Raw genomic sequence first — 12132 nt, 5'->3', positions numbered from 1 at the left:
GCTTACCTTTTCCGAATGTATATAAAACTGTCGCAGTTAAATAAATTTTGTAAATATTTATATACTTAAGTTTCAATTCAGTTCATAATCGATAAACAGTACTTATTTAGCGAGATACAGGGTTTGTCCAATAAGTATCCGGATTGATGTCCTAAAATGAAGTGCGTTGAAGATATACGTACATTGAGTTAATAATCTTCAAAGTATGCCCCTCCTGCATCAATACACCGTTGCCAGCGGGTTTTCCATTGTTTATACGCTTCCTAGAAGTCGGCAAGCGTAAGACTGTTCAGGCACTCCGTCGAAGCCGCTTGAACCGCCTCAATCGTCCCAAAACGATGTCCTTTAAGGCTTCTTTTAATGCGAGGGAACAGAAAAAAATCAGAGGGTGCCATATCTGGACTGTAGGGTGGTTGGGGTAGTGTTGTGATGTTATGCTTCGTCAATATCTGTCTCACAATTAACGACGTGTGACTTGGCGCGTTGTCGTGATGGAGCATCCAGGAATTCGCGATCTCCCTTCGTACGCGGCGTACTTTAAGTCTCAAACGTTCGAGCACTTCTGCGTAAAATTGGCCATTCACTGTTTGTCCAGCAGGCACAAACTCCTTGTGGATAACACCTTTTGCGTCAAAGAAGACAATAAGCAATGATTTTATCCTTGACTTGCTCATGCGAGCCTTTTTCGTTCGAGGAGAGCCGCTTGTGTGCCACTCAGCACTTTGCATTTTTGACTCCGGATCGTATTCAAAAATCCATGTTTCGTCACCGGTAATCACTCTGTCTAAAAGATTTGAATCCCTCTCCAAACATTCTAAAAGTTCACGAGAAATCGTCACACGGCGTTCTTTCTGTTCCTCTGTTAAAACCTTCGGAACCAATTTAGCGCACACTTTTCGCATTTGCAAATCCTCGGTTACGATAGAATGAATAGTGGATTTCGTTAAATTTAATTCCTGTGCAATTAAACGAATGCTTAAACGGCGATCGGAATTCAAAATTTCCCGCACTTTGTCGACATTCGTATCGGATCGGGACGACGACGGTCGTTCAACGCGTTGCTCGTCTTCATCGTCTTCACGGCCATCTTTGAAATTTTTGTGCCACTCAAAAACACTCGTTCTGGACATGGAATCATCCTTGTAGGCCTGATGAATCATATTAAATGTCTCCGTAGCAGATTTATTTAGCTTAACGCAAAATTTAATCGCACAACGCTGCTCGATGTTTCGTTGCATTTTGATTCTCGACGCAAACGTTAAATACGCTTCCACTTCAAGCACGATATAAACGAAACAAATGGTGGAAAACAAATGAACCTAGATTTTTATTATACATAACAACTTTCCGCATCGATCTAGCTAATAGAGATTGCTCCCTGACCTACCAAACTAGCAGAAAAAAATCAGTCCGGATACTTATTGGACAAACCCTGTATAACAAGTGGAGATAGAATGACTTTAGATACCGATGTCAACCCACGAGATGACGCGTCAAGAGGTTGACCAGGTGTTTAGAAGAGCTACGATTCCAAATGAGTCAGAATAGGTGTTTAGAAGAGTTACGACTGCAATTGAGTTACAATAAGTGTTTAGAAGAGCGTCAATTGAGTCAGAATACAAAAAAGCTAGAATCATACGTATTTTCGGTGGTAGGAACAATTGACTCCAGCCGCCACGCATACCAATTAGGCCAAAAACAATAACAGTCAACACACCTCTCGAGAGGGAGTTCCATAGTGCTACTTAAGTTTAGCAGTTGCTATTGTCATTATTATTCTCTTTTACCGAAATGTAACGCTGAAAGTGTTCATGATGAGAATAGGCGTAACTTTTTTTTATATTATTTCGATCTCACGCATCAACTCGTGGGTTGACATCTGTACATTCATTCTACTAATTCATACTACTATCGTATATCACATTTTACAACATGATTTTCTTTTTCTGTTCTAATATCTCAAATCGATTGTTTAAACGCGAGACACGTTTAATCCCACGCACGTTAGACATATGATTAATGTTAAACAATTTCAAGGTTCTCATAATGAACGTTCGAATTAATACGAAAGAAGTAGAATGCTTTTAGTCATAGCTTCGTAAAAAATTAATATCTTGAATTCTGGTGGGCTTATTTAAGCAATTCTCATAAAGAGGACCGTGGAGTGCGGAAGCAATTAAGAAGCATCTGCGATATTACGGATTCGAATAACTCAGATATATTTCCTTCAATATTTCTCTTCAATACGCCCATATTGTCGAGTTTGAATCATAAAGATATAAAAAAAAAGCATCTGTAGCTTCCATTCAGATTTTTATGGTCTAATTGCGTCAGTTACTAAGAATTATGCTTTCACAGTTTGAAACGTGTATCCAACTTTTATTTTTTTCTTTCAATGTAATATGATACTCTGTTTTTATCAGTTAACTATTGAATCTCTGAATATTGGAATAATTGCAACCATTTGTTTGAAAGTTTAATTGTTATTGTATTCTCTATTATGAGATGTAGAAAACCTGATTATAAGCCGCGATTCATTAATTATAAGTCAGAAGTTACTGAATTAACGTAAAATTTTACTGGTCTATCTTTGAAAATTGGCATAGATGTCATTTCAGGATTGCAAGTGTCACAAAAAAGGACATTTTCTGTCGTTAGACATATAATAATTTCACAAACTTTTTCATCTCACGTGCACAAACATGTATATATGCAAACTCGGGTGCAATGGCTTCCTTTTAATGTAAGGTTACATGTAAACTTGACAATTTTTAAATACTCAAACTTTTAAATTCTTAATTTTTCAAACCCTCAGACTCAAAAATTTTCAAATTTCCAAAGTCAAAATTTTCAAATTCCCAAGTTTTCAAATACTTCAATTCCCAAAATTTTACATGGCGAAATCTCTAGATGTCAAAATACCCATATCTTGAGATAACTATGCTCTGAAATCTCTCCATGATAAAATTCCTACATTCAGAAATCCCTATATCCCGAAACATATATATATCGAAATTTTTATATACTTATTACAGTACTCATTCCGTAAATGTTACTTTTGCCGGTCTCGATTGTAACATTTAAGATAGAGGTCCTACATTTTTTGTAGTGTGCCGAACGTAGAAAGAGACAGCGATACAAAAGACAAGGAGGGATAGAATTTCGAACGTTCGGCAAACATGAAAGACTCGTGCGTGTTCTGTCTTTTAAATTTAAAAATTAAAATTCTTTATTTTTGGTTTTTCGTCAGTGAAACTTTTACTATCGTATTTGTCTCGCTTTTCTGATTAAAATGACACCAAACACGATATGATTACGATTGTAATTACTTATGTAAGAAGCCATAAAAGTTTGGGATGTAACATTTACGGTAGAGGTGCGAATTCCTTCTAAAGGCTTGCTATACAAGTAATTATGACTTTAATTATACGGTGTTTGGTACCATTTTAATCAGAAAAATGAGACGAATACGATAATCAAAGCTTCATTGATGAAACCCCAAAAATAAAGAATTTTGATTTTTGAATTTAAAAGACGGAAAACGCACGAGTCTTTCATGTTTGCCAAACGCGTCAACCTTCTGCTTCTCTTTCTTTTCCATTCGCCGTCCTCTTTTATGTTAAAAACTTTAATCCCTCGTTACACACGCAATTGTTAACGTAATTATATCATGTTTGGTGTCATTTTAATCAGGAAATCTAGACAAATACAACAGTAAAAGTTTCATGAAAAAATAGTAAGAAATAAGAAAGTTACAATTATGTTCTTTGGAAATTCTTATGTTCCAAAATTTCCATATTATGAAATTCCTTTATACCCAAATTTCTATATATTGCAATTTCTGTATCTTGAAATCCATGTCTCGAAATCTCTATGTGTCGAAATCTTTGCATCTCCAAACCTTTATGGCCCGAAAAGTCTATATCCTGTTATCTCCACATGCCACAATTCCTATATTACAAAATCCCTATTTTCTCAAATTCCTATATGGCGAAATCCTTATATCCTAAAATCAATACATCTCAAAATTGTTATATTCCGAAACTCCTATATTCCGAATTTGCTATATTCTGAAATTGCTATATTCCAAAATTCCTATATTCTGAAATTCCTATACTCCGAATTTTCTATATCTCAAAATTTCACTATTAAATTAGAAAAAGCGAGGAATAGAATGATGTCAGATATAATCAGGGACTAATTTGATTCCGCGTGTGCTGCCGCGCGAGTTAACGAGAACATCGGTCTCGCGTTTTTCTTCGATTTTCGATGAAATTATTTCTGGAGATTCGTACACGCGTATCGAAGAAGAGATTAAAGAAACGCCATGGCGTCACCGACCAGAAAGTTGTTTCCAAATGCGGAGGTCGAAAGAGAATTACCGATGGACTCCCACGAAGTCCGCCCGCACCCGATGCTCTGGTACAGAAGTACCGCGAATTCGTTCTTTCGCAACTCGTTTCAGACTTGTGCCGATATGACATGACGTGACGCGACGTGACATGAAAATGATGGTCTCCCAACGAGACATGTTTCTTCTTGGAACGAAGATCACATCTCGAACGTATCTGACCACGTTGCATTTTGATAAACGTCAAACTTTACGATGATCGACGAGCGTTATGTACAGGGTGTTCGGTAACTGGTAGTATATGGGGCTAATTGTATGTGGAAAAATAAATGAAAAGCAAAAAAATCGAAATCAGATTATTATATAACAGAATCGTTAAATAATTATATTGCTACATTATTACAATGTTAAATGCTCCAATGTGATATATGATTGAATAATTAAAAGTTATTATATTATTAAATTATCAAAGTATTCAATTATTCAATTTTAAATCTATGAAATTATTAAATTATCGAATTATCAAAATATTGAATTATTAAGTTAATGAATTATCGAATTATTGAAACATTGAATTATTGAATTATTGAGTTATTGAATTATTGACTTATTGACGTATTGACTTATTGACTTGTTGAGTTGTTGAGTTGTTGAGTTGTTGAGTTGTTGAGTTGTTGAGTTGTTGAGTTGTTGAGTTGTTGAGTTGTTGAGTTGTTGAGTTGTTGAGTTGTTGAGTTGTTGAGTTGTTGAGTTGTTGAGTTGTTGAGTTGTTGAGTTGTTGAGTTACTGAATTATTGAATTACAGAATTACTGAATTATTAAATTATCAGTTATTACTTATTTTACGTAGCAAAAATATTAAATAATTCAGTAATTGTTAATTTATTCAAATATTATATACTGATCCTTTTTGTAGAAGATGATCTCTAAAGTCGACCTGCGTAAAATCTAATGTACTAACGATTAAAAAAGAGAATAAAAATACATATTTTTAAAACTTGAAACTACATATTCTCGTTTTTTCACGTATCGTTTCTCGTGATCCTTTTGTGTAAAAAGATATATATTGAAGTACAGAGTCAAAGAAAGATCAGGGATTTGAAAAATGTTTTAAATTTCTGTATGGAATATCTTCTTTTTAAATTTGAAATATTCCATGCACTATCGTTATTTAAATATTAAATTCAAACACTTTTATGCAGAATGCTTCAAAGAATTAATCTACATATATAATATAAGTGCCATTTTGAAAGATAGTATGCATGCACTTTTTATACATATGCATCGTTACATTTATAACCAAATTGATGTCATAGGAATATAGATCTTCCTATAGCACATAATTTTATTTTTTACAATTTTTTTTATTTGTAACCATGTTAAAGATATGGCTTGCTCCAGTTACTAGAAATACATTCTAAACTAATGTTGAAATATTGACAATATATAGAGTGATTCACGCAACTGAGCATATCATACCTTTTTTCTAAAACTAAAAAAAATGTTACTGAAAAGAGATGAATCTTTCAAAGTGTATTATACATGGCTGTATATTTCGCAGCTGTCACACTGCATGTCGATTTTTCAGTTGCACTGTTCTCTTTTAAAGGATATTTTCTTTTTTTACATATGCAGAATTCTCCTATCATTCTACATGAAATAGTTTTAAAGTAAAACGTTAAAAAGATTCAGCAGTCTGCCAGATATTTCAAACCTTCGTTTCACGTTTGAATTTAAAATATCTCACTAGCTATTAATATTAACCTTTTTAGTACTATAACTTAATGTTTTTTTACTTTTAATAGCGAGGGATGTTTGCAAAGGACATGATAGTTTGCATTTGAAAAGTAGTGCAATTGTACAAAATCATGTGCATTATTGCACTTGCGGTGAGGTACGATCGCAAATATATAATTTACAATATTTTAAATTTAAAATTATTACAATTTGATGACTTCAGGATTTAAATATTTAGGCATTTAAAGATTTATGAATTAGGAGTTAGGGAATTTGGAAATATAGATATTTCAACGTTTTTAGGATTTGGTGAATCTAAGAATTTTGGATTTTGAATATTTCAAGAAAAAGAAAAGATATCACTTGATATAAATTTTTAGATTTAGAATTGTTGCAATGTGAGGATTTGAGAAATTCAGTGATTTGAAAATTTAAAAATTAGCTAACTTGATAATTTAGATATTTGAAAATTTGAGGTTTTGTAAACTTTAGAAATTTTTTATTTTGAATATAAACAAGAGTTATGAATTTTCATAATTACCAGCATATTAATAATTTAGCAGCAACAAAACACCTAATGCTATTGTGTTAAGTTCCAATAAAAATTAATGATATTTTTAAATAATTGTTATTTTTTATCTCCAAACACTTTTTTATTAAAACCTAACAATTAGTTCCATAAATATCATGTATCGTTACATAATTTTGAATACAGCTATATAAAGATAAATATATAAATATTATATAACTTTTACAGGGTTAATGCATTTCTTTAAAATATTTATTTTTGCTTATTAAATATTTGCCTTATACGAATTTAAATTATATTAACTTGTACATTTTAATGAAATTATAATTGAATAATTAACAGAAGAACAATTTTATCCTCCAATAATGCAAAACATCGGAATACATCGGAAATTATTCATAAAAATTTAATTTAGTTTACGATTCATTTTAATTTTAATTAATAAGGATCAAATTGATGCATTCATTACAATATGATACATTTTAAACGCAACACATACATATTGTATTTCCAAATTATTTTTTCACCTACAGTTATTTTCTTCCTAATTATATTACCAATTACGGGGCACCACATATGTTTGGAAGCTAAAAGGATTCTCATATGCAAATATGAATGCCGGAAATTAAATTTTCATTTCAGAAACCTCATGCTTCCTTATTGCATTAAATAAGGTTATCTTGCAGCATCCACTGATAGTAAAATTCAGTAAAGTAATTGCAGTTTTCGAATTATGAAAAAAGTAACGTATCACTTTTATGTATACACTATTGTACAATGTTCGTTTCACACATATTTAGATTGTAAAGATGAATTTACGAAAAAAGTAAAGAGATATAAACTAACAAATAGAATCTTCATTATTTAGATAAAATTAGTTATTAAAATTTGATGCAATTTTTAGAGAAAATTTTATCTATTCAAAATCCTATTATATTATAAATACAATCAAGAGAAATACTTGTTATTGATTTATGTTTTGATACATAATTTATTTCTTCAATACTTAAACTATGTAGTTAAAGAAACATATCTTTTACTTATGCTAATGAAATGCTATCTTTTCTTATTATCATAACATACTAACCTCTTGAAAAAAAAAACACATATTTGACTCTTATGTATTTAATTTACAATAACTTGTAATAACTATTATATATTTAACTTACAGTAACTTATAATATTATAGTTATTTAACTATTATTTATGTAACTCAAACATTTAATTTTCGTTACGTCACTTTGTAATACATAACCAATAACGTAAGAAGAGAATGTTACAAAAATACCCATTTCATCAGACTTCATCAAAATCATCTATAATTTTTAAAAAAGATCAATTATGGAACCTATGCACAATTTACTAAAAAAATGCATTGAATGTTAAGTGAAAATTAGTTTTAAGTGAATTTAAAATATACTTATACCTTGATAAAACTGCAACAATTAATGATTGAATTAACGTGAGGAAGATATCACGAGAAGAACTGAGGAAGAAATGACAAGGTGATAAGACAATTTATTAAGAGAATGCAAAGCAATCTGAAGAGTTGTTCGTTCTTAACGAACCTCTATCGGTTTGCGGTCAGATAAGACTTTACGAGTTCTTCTTCTCTTTTTTTTCCACGACAAGTACGGATTGCATCTTTACATCAGGAGGCAAGCGGCTCCGAACGAGTCATCCGCATGACGTCATGGCCCTTTCTGGTACCGCTGTATCCAGCGACCTTTTGGGCCATTGCAGTGTTGCCAGTATTTTCTCGAAACCTTTTGACCCTTTTTTTTAACTTCAAAGATACGATGAATGGAATGAACGATGGTTTAATTAAGCTTGACATTGTCGGCAATTTCCATTGTGATACAGCGATTGTGATCGAGCGACTGAAATTTGCTGATGATGGAATTTTTATGAATTTTAAAAACAATATTGTGACAGGAATTTTAAATTGAACAATAGAAATATTACATAGCTTTAATTGTTTTGTTTACAGCGTACGCAAATATTTGAGTACAAAAAAATATTACGCACATTCTGTAATATACAGAATTTATGCAGTGACTGAAAAGAAATTTTTAATACGTTTTCCTGTCGGTTATATCAAACGTGAAATTTCACAGAATTTTTATGAATAATTTGATGATTGCTTGATGTGAATTAAGTTTATAAACACGTGGTTTAAATTTGTATCTCTGCACAATTTAAACTAACATGTTAATGCGTTTAAAATGGAAATATTTGTGGTGACATTGGAAAAAATGTTCAAAGTAAAATTTGAGTAAAATATCATAAGTTTGTTTTCTTTGCTTATTTATCGAGGAATTTTTATGAATTATTTCTGATGTTAAATGCTGTAATAAAAATAATATGCAGTGGAGTACAGAAAAAGTACATAATTATTTTATGTATCAGGATATGATTTTTTATTGATACTTCACATAATTTGTATAATATTAGCATGATTAGAAAAAATGTTCACAATTAATTAATTACCTTAAATTTATTGTATCAATTACACAACATTCAGAGTGATAATTATTAACAGACTCGTATAAGTTTATTTTTCAAACTTCATTTGTCATTTAAAAATCGATTAATCGACATTTAATATTTTTTAAGTATCGTATTCATTCTCTATACAAATTTAGAGTAGTTAAATTAAAAAATTTAGTACCAAAAAGAAAAATTATAATACATCTCACATTACTATGTATTCATCCCTAAAAATAGTTGAATATAGCTAATGGTGCATTGCATATTATATCGCCATCTTTGTTACAATTAATGCAATCCTCAACACTGAACCTTAAAGAATATTGATTCAAAATCTCCTAAACAATTAACCATAATTAAAATTACACTGATCAGTCCTTATTGTAATAGTACTAGATTTCAACTAAGCTTTTCAATATCTAAGAACTGTAATGACATCACAATAAAAAGTAACGACATTCTATAATATCGTCGAACGATTTCACGCAACACCTATTTTAAACTTTGCATAATTATTCAAAATCCATACAGGTATCAGACGTTCTATCAAAATAGCTTAGAGTTATGAGTTGATATGGGAGGACGAAGCGTGTTCGTACGTTTGGAACATCCAAGAAACGTGGGAGAGACGTGCGATGATCAAACGTGAAAGAAAATATAGATGAAAATCAATTTCCTGGCAATTTTTTCATTTATTCAAGAATATCGAACGACAATACCGGTATCTCGACCAGTTGCATGCAAATTTCATTGGATTGTTCGTCGTAAATCTTTGAATACTGTGGCCTAGGGCGATCGTAAAACCGAAAGAAACACGCTCTATTATACAGCTCGTCGTTTTGCAAATACCGCTGGCATTGATCTTCCTTTGACGAGGTTCTTTTGCTTTTCTCACAATTTACAAAGTTCTATACACTGGTTCAATTTTGCTTTATCCGTTCACCGTTTTCGCGAGCATTTCTTACGAGAAGTTAAAATTCTGCTACAAAAGGAGTGCTCGCTGATGTCATGGCCCTTTCTGGAGAACGGATGCTGCGTTCGATGCAACAAACGAAAAAATGGACACTCCTCTTTGTGGTTTCCTCGACGATACCAACTCTGCATGTACAACGAGTCTTACTCGTGTAACTTGGCGAGTTTGTTGGAAACGGAATATGTAGATTTTATTGAAACGTTTATCGAAGTTGTGTATACTACAAATTTCTTCGAATGAAATTATTTGAATAAAGTGAAGAGGAAGAAAATTCGCAACATTTTAAAAAATAGATAAAAATTTGTACAAATTATAAAATTACATTCCCTTAACACTTAAACACTAAAACTATCATACCAGTCATTTAACCGGTTCATAATTTTTTTATTTTGAATTATAAAATTTGTTAAGATATTATAAAAGACAAAAATATATTTGTGACAATTTCATCAGTTATCAAATTTGCAACACGCTTCTGTTTGAAAAAAAGAATTTTGTAATATATTATTTTTTGTAACATACTTCCAACAAAGTGCAACGAAGGTTTAAAGATAAATGAAGAAAGTATATTTGAGATATTGTGTCCATAAAAAATGAACTTATGTAAGGCGAACTGTAAAATGGAGGCTGCATGATATCATGGCTTTTTTTCGAGGAGCAGATGTTCTGTTTGATGGGATATGCTTTCACATAAACGATCGAACAAACGCAAGCGAATTCACCTCTGGATTTCGAAACGATATCCAGATATTTTCTTTCTATTTATAATGCATAGTTCAAATAAACGTAACATTCATTAACAGAGATGGTACTAATTGAAAAATTTGTTCGTATTGTTGGAAGAAATATCAAAGTTGCTTTTATGATTCATTTCATAATTTTAATTCAGTTTTGTTTGCGAAATATTAATACATCCATCAGCTACGGTGACAGTTTCTAGAAAAATTAAAAAATATTTTAACTTCCTTTTTCACTAATTTTTACATAAGGGAGGGTAGGAAAGGTTGATATACATTTAACAAAAATAATTATATGAACGAAACCAAATGATCGCTTTGTACACTTAAATTTAATATTTACAATATTTATAACGTAGCATTTATATAAATAAAGTCAATATCATATTTTTTAAATTTAAATGTCGTTCTTGTTATATAAATATAATTTTATAAAACGTTATATGAGAACGTAAAATAATGAATATTTTTTAAAAAGATACATTGTAATAAAAACTATAATATGAGATTGTGTAACGTAGCAAGAAAACACTTCCTCCGATAAAAAATTTTATTGAATTAAAAAAAATTGTCACATTGATTCTCTTTCGTTTATTGGATGTTAAATATTAATTTACTGCAAATAAAAATTGTTGGGAATAAAAAGTCATGTAAAATGTGATATCGTAAAAGTACCGTAAAATAACGCAGTTAAAATTTTAACGCTTGACGAAATAAATTAATAAACATCTCAATAACATTTTTAATATGGGTGAATCTCGGATAAAGAGAACAATGACTGAATTCAAAGCATAAAATCTGACACAAATTGATGACATAAAAATATTCATAAACATTTATGTTTCATTTGAAGCTTAAATGAAAATAAATTTGACGAAAGTAATTACGTAATGCATTTACTAATATTTTCTATCGCATCTACAATAGTTACTTGTTAAGAAAACATCATTTCGTGCATTTTATCGTATTGAATAGGTAATTTGGAAACGTCGAGAGTATTGTTACGGATAGAACTGGCCAATTGAGGCATTTCAGAGCATGGGATGAGAATTTAAAGATAAACATAAGATTTAATGAATTTAGCGGGGTTTTCGGGGACGACTGGTCAAAAGCAGCAGGCATGGCGAGTTTCCATGCCTCGAAGCCCTACGTGCACGGGGAAACCTGTGGCCGTATTCGTCGAACACCATGAGTGTCTCGGCATGAAAAACACCATCGTAGCACCGGGGGTAACCAATCCGCCCGGGAGTGGTGGTGCTCACCAAAACACCGAGGGCCACTCCGCTCGGGAGAGGTGAGAACCCGGGCGAGGGCG

General features: G+C 31.4%; 1 protein-coding gene across 2 annotated transcripts in view; it reads left to right on the top strand.

Annotated features, from left to right (window-relative positions):
* The window catches only part of LOC100875749 (uncharacterized), a 138363-nt gene that overhangs the window by 65056 nt on the left and 61175 nt on the right, over positions 1–12132 (top strand). The window lies entirely within an intron of this gene.

The sequence above is a fragment of the Megachile rotundata genome, chromosome 1 (genome assembly GCF_050947335.1).
Source record: "Megachile rotundata isolate GNS110a chromosome 1, iyMegRotu1, whole genome shotgun sequence".
Lineage (NCBI taxonomy): Eukaryota > Metazoa > Arthropoda > Insecta > Hymenoptera > Megachilidae > Megachile > Megachile rotundata.
Note: the sequence above shows the minus strand (reverse complement) of the source record. Positions and strands in the feature narration are given on the sequence as shown.